Here is a 6,166-nt window from a genome sequence, read left to right as displayed (position 1 = left end):
AAAGAGTGTTTTTGGGCCAGTGTGCATCATGACTACGGACCAGGAAGATGTCATTACTCTGTTGGACACAAGGTCAAATAGGCTTCAAAACAAGGAGTCCTTTCTGGGCTCTTATTGGGTCACCATCTTCATCTCGTGTGTTTGCATGCTAAAATGGGCTAAATAGCGTTAAACACAAAGACACAGAGCTGCGGCTCCAGAGCTACGGCTCCAATTGTCTATAGTTTGGCTGGTAACAAAATCTTATGATCAATACTTTGGCTGTAAACCAAAGTATTGATCATAAGCCTTTGCTTGATAGTTGTGCTGGATTAAAGACAGGGGCTCAATTTTATTAATTAGTTCAAATGGGGACAAGAGAAGACTTTTATTTTTAATCCAAAAGTATTTGATATATTTCAATCAGGACAAATAGACAGACTTTTCTTCAGCTGCTTTAGGAGAAGGTTTTAAATGAAAATGCAAAACCCCCGACACAAAATAAAACGTCAATAACCAGTATCTGCAGGAATTCAAACTCTCTCACCAAACAGCGATGACCCACTTACTGCAGACCACTTCACTTATCTATCGTAGTCGACAGTCCGTTAAAGCGGGTGCCTTCAGTCGAATCCTCAAAACCAATTGGCTACTACATTTCTATCCAGATACACAGCAGATTCCAACTCCACCCTCCACTCTTAAACTTGCTCCAAACTTCTGCTGTAACATGCATGTGATCGTTCCTTTCTTACACAGCGTTACTCTTGCTGGTTTATTGTACTGGTTATCCAGATGTTAGCGCTTATTCCACTGCATCACTCGCTTTAATTTTGCTCACCGCAAATGCCAAATAATGAACATCTGTTGGCAGACTTGGCCCACATGGAACACAAACCACAGTCATTAAACTGGGTCGGAGCAGGACATTTACATGCTCTGATTTTCACTTTAATATTACATGCAATACGCATGAAAGCTAATGCCTGTAAGATACCAATAGATATTCAAACATTTATCCTCTTTATAATTCATTATTTTTCTACACAACTCTGTGAGAGGATTTTGCATATCTTTAATGAGATACAGGGAAAGATACAATGAAGACACGAGACGACTTTATTTCGACGCTCTCATATTTGAATGTTTAATCTTCCAGGCACAAACTTCTGTGTTTTGTAATGTTGGAGAAAAATCGTGTGCTTTGCTCTGCTCTGTGGAGTGAGTCTCTCTCTTTGAAGGTGATGGAGGGGGACGACCCGCAGACATCAAAGTATCGCCCACTGGGTGTGCCCTGCTTTCATGTGTTATCTATAGCAAGGATATTTGAGGATTTCAAGCTGTTTGGACATCTCAATTACTGACTTTTTTTTTCTAGTCGTGGAGAGTGCACTTTTATTTCAGACTTGTTTTATATTTCGTGCAGTTTTCCATCACACAGGTTATAGGCTATTTTTTGGTCAAATTCTCAGATTGTTGTTTTATAAGAGTCAAATACTGTCAAATGTGTGGCTGTCACTTATGAGAGATGTCATTATGCTGTCAACATGTTTTCCCTTAGGCTTCTTTTTGAATAATTGCATTGATAACATGCAATGTTTAATGGAAATACCTGATTCAAATGGCTGTCTTTGAAAAGTATCATTAGCCTGAATATATGTATAAGCATTTATAAGTCTGCCAACCTCTGCAGAAGTTTAACAGACTTAAAGGAGCAGTATGTAACTCTGACATGTAGTGTTTAAAATTGGTACTGCAGTCCAAATATCAAACATTGGAGAGAGCTGTCTCACCTCCCACCCTGAACACGGACAGCAAGGGCATGTGAAAAAAACTACGGTTAATGCAAAAAGGCAAATGAACTCACAGATAATAAACATCATGCTGTAGTTTCCCTAACACACAGAGGGAAACTACAGTCCTCCACAGAAGACCACAGCAACTTTTCTTCCATGTTTTGGTTCTTTGTAGCAATTAACTATTTTACTATTTCGTCACTCACAATCTCCCTTAGTGGCTCTTTGGTTGGGGTCTGCTGCTGCTTTAAGCAACAACCAAAAAACTTGTTAAAAAAAACACTAAATACCCAAAAGAACATGGTAACAGAAGTACAGACACTAGCCTGTGAATCTGCAGTGCAGGAGCTGGAGGAGGCCAAAACAGAGCTTAAAGCAAAGATGACATTAAATCACATTTATCATGTTGACAAAACAATTGCAACGTGAGTGCTAATATTGCTACATATTGGAAGGATGTGCAAATAGGAAATTGTCTGCTCACAGATTTGAGTTTACAGCTGAGTTCCTCTTTTAGCGATTGTAGTGCTGTAAATGGAATCTTTGCTTGTACAAAGTTTAAGGAGTAAATATGTTTTTCCAGTGGCTATGTCACAGTACTGTATAAATGTGCTTCATAACCAATGTTAAAAAACAACTTTGAGTTGGATCCAAAGGGGAGAAGTTCATCCTTTTTGTGTCCACTCAGACTTTTTTTTCAGACTATTTTATTTTAACTTTGTTTAATCTCTTAAGGTGAGGTTTTGAGATAAGCCCTCATGGGTTTTTTCCTCACCTGCACATGTGTTTTATTTTTTATTTATTTTTATTTTCTGTTTGATTCTTCTTTCAAAAAATGTGCAAATAAACTAAACTAAACTAAACTAAACTAAACTAAACTAAACTAAACTAAACTTTATTATATGATTGATGAAAATACAGAAGCATTGTAGAGGACGCTGTGTGTAACCTCTGGGTGGTGCAAACATTAATATCAATGAAAGCTACCTGCATGAATCTGTTAACAAGGCTAGGCTACTTAATCATCTCTGCTGCTAACACACCCTCAGCCTGCACCCGCACCTTAACAGTGGACAATGGCTGGGGTGATGTGTGACAGCATTCACCAAACAGACCAGACATCAAACAAAAACAAAAATCAAACAAAGTCATTATATTATTCCTGACAGGTTGCTGCAGGCTTGTCCACTTAGGTACCATGATGTGTGTGTGTGTGTGTGTGTGTGTGCATGAGCATTTTGCTAAATTTGTGTCTGCTTGCTTAAGATATTATATTCACAAAACACGGATAGGAGTGCAGCACAAGCGTTTAAGGTCCCTAAGGAAGAGGCTGCTAGGGTCCAGATGAAGCGCTTCAAATATATAAAAAAAAAAAAATCAAATAATTTTCAGTTTGTAGAAAATAATCCAATAAATCATCTACTTCCTCTTACTGTTCTGATTCCACCATGCATGTTTAAGTGTGTGTGTGTGTGTGTGTGTGTGTGTGTGTGTGTGTCTGAACAAACACTGTCTGTTTGATTTGTAACGACTTCCTCTTCCATGCTTCTCTCAGAGGAAGCTGGGACTTTGTCCTGAATAAAAGAAAGGGTGAGTAAACACTCTGGAACATCAGGTGTGTCACCACAGTTAACACGAGTTTAAATCCAGGATTTACCGGTGAACCAGTTTCACCTCAGCAGTGTTTGCCCTAATGCCCTTGAGCAAACACACACTACTGTTTTCATCCAGTTTGCCAGGAGTGAGGGCACATTAGTTTATGAATGAAAGTAGGGCAGAGAGCTTCAATAACTGGCCCACACGTTTAAGGTGCTTTTCTTAAAGGTACAGTACAGTAAGCAACATGTTGAACAGTAATATATGAGATATCAAATATGTCATTAGATAATAATAATAATAATAATAGTTGAGTATTGACTTAAAAGCAAAAGATTAATGAAGTCAAACTCCCTCTAGGTTTTTTGTTCACTGCTCTGTGTTCATACTGATGGATTGGCGCTTTCCTTCAGCTTGTTTATGTGTCACTTAGAGGCTCATGTTTTTTTTTTTTTTTTTTTACATGTACCCCTCCCTGCTCAATCATTAGACCGTGCAATACAAGAGAAACGACAGACATTCCAAATTGAAGAATGGACTAAACACACCTCAAAGACAGAAGAACCGAATCCACTTTGGGCTGAACATCTGAATTGAGATCATTTCTACAAACGGCTTCATTCAGTCAAAACACTTGGCGGGGGGTGGGGGGGTTGGGGGGGGTGGGGGGGGGGATTGGTTTGAAAGACTGGTGCTTAAAACCAGTGCGACATCTGCTGGACATTTACTCTGAAAGTCGCATATTATACAAGCGGCAACCTCTGGTGTTGAGAAATGAAGCCAACGCGTAAGTTCTCAAAACTGCAGTTCCTCAGGTTTCCACTAGAGGCTGCCTCCAGAAGACACAGAAGTCCCCTACACACCTCATATTAAAATGTCAATATTAAAAGCAGAAATAAACATGTTTACAGCCTGCTATATAAAAAAATATTTAAGTTTAAATAGCTTATGTCTTTATAGGCTCACACTATATGTAGGGTGAATTTTTTAATAACTCATCGGTTTTCACTTTCTGACGGATATTGGCCTAAATTATTCATAGTTAGGGGTGTGGCTTATCTGACAGATTGGCTTGTTGTAGCTGTTTACTGGACTGACCGGAAGATAGTTTGAGTCAGCATTTTCCATTATGGTAACCACGGTCAAGGTGGCAGATTCCATATACAACCTAAAATAATGTGTCTTACCGTAGGTGTCTTATACCGTACTCTTCTTGCCACTCAGCAACAGACTCAGTCTCCAGGTGATATGTAAATCTTAGCACAGTCTCAGAGAATGTTTTTCTATCTGCTTCCAGCAGAGTCAAAAATCACAATGCACTTTCCACCTAATTTAAAATAAGGTTCAGTCTGAATGTGAAAGAGGAAAAAAAGTCTCAAACTTTTAATTATCTCTTTGCGCATATTCTGGTACTCAAAGCATCATTTCCTGGTTTCTAAATCGAGAAAGGATCCTTCAGTGTTGTTCTGCGTGTTTGCTTTGTTGTTGTGTTTCTGGATGTTGATCAGAGCTAAGCTTATGTTCTTTATATAGCTTCAAAGTGGTGTGGAGACATACATGGATGTGTTAATGGTGTTACTTCTGTGTATCTTTCTCCCAAGAACATTAAAATAGGTCATTTTAGAATTGGATTTGAAGCAGCTTTATGCTATCTGGGATGTCTGCCTCTGTTTATGTCTGTCTCCTCTCCCCTCTCACTGAGGAACCTTGTATGAACTCAATGCCCTCACAATTCATGTCAAATGCTATTTCACTGACATACACTGCCCCCGTGTGGTCTGCAGGCGCTACTACGTTTCTTACAGCCCAGCAGCGAGATAGTTTTATAAAAGTTTTTGCCCAGCAACAGTCACACAGTGCAGACTATATAAAACACCCTCAGCCAGAGAGGAGAGGAAAACAGTGAGATTCTTATTGTGTTGAATACTGTACACTGTGCACCATCTTTAGCTCTGTGATATGTTTCAGTTTCTAAGCATGGTGTTAATTGGCTGATATATCCCGACAGTCCACATCAAATCTGAAGAGCCCAGGTCTGATGCCTCAGGCTTCCTTCCCTCTCTGAGACTCAGCCAGGTGTGCCCTCATTCACCACTAGGTTAGGTAACAGATATCATATTAGGGGAAAGGATTTCATAAACTCTTTTGACTTTGATAAATAAATAACTGTTTTTTTATTGTGTAATGCGTTAGACATTTTTCAGAATTAACGATAACACAGGGCACTTTTTTAGCCTGTTAAAGGCATTAGTACCCTTCTTAAAGGTACATATGTGTTTATATAAGATTTATTGTTGGGCTTTTCATCCCTTTTATAGAGATAGGAGCGTCAGAAGTAGGGACTGAGAGTGGGAAACAACATGTGGGAAAGGAGCCACAGGTCAGATTTGAACCCTGGCCACTTGCTCCTGAGGACAGGGCCTCTATACATGGACGCGCACTCTAATTGATAGGCTACCCATGCCCAAAGGTACAAATATGTACTGAAAAAGCGAGGTACAGGTGTATTACAGGTGTGGCCTGTGACAGCACTACAAATAGAACTGGCTGATAGTTCATTTCTACTCAGGTAAAACCTTTTACTTCTCACTCAAATACAGTGGGTTGATGAATTAGCCTCACAAATCCTCAATGCCAGGGCTACATGTAACCTAACTTGAATTATTTTCCTTATTTTGGAAAGGGTTTCATCATTAAGCTGGTTTAAGGATCATTTTCATGACAGGCATCCTGAATGTACCCGCCCAATTGATCAGGAGAATCTGCATACTAAACAAGACGATAAGAGACAGAAC

This window comes from Labrus bergylta, chromosome 13 (assembly GCF_963930695.1).
Source record: "Labrus bergylta chromosome 13, fLabBer1.1, whole genome shotgun sequence".
Classification (NCBI taxonomy): Eukaryota; Metazoa; Chordata; class Actinopteri; order Labriformes; family Labridae; genus Labrus; species Labrus bergylta.
This window is presented reverse-complemented; position numbering follows the sequence as displayed.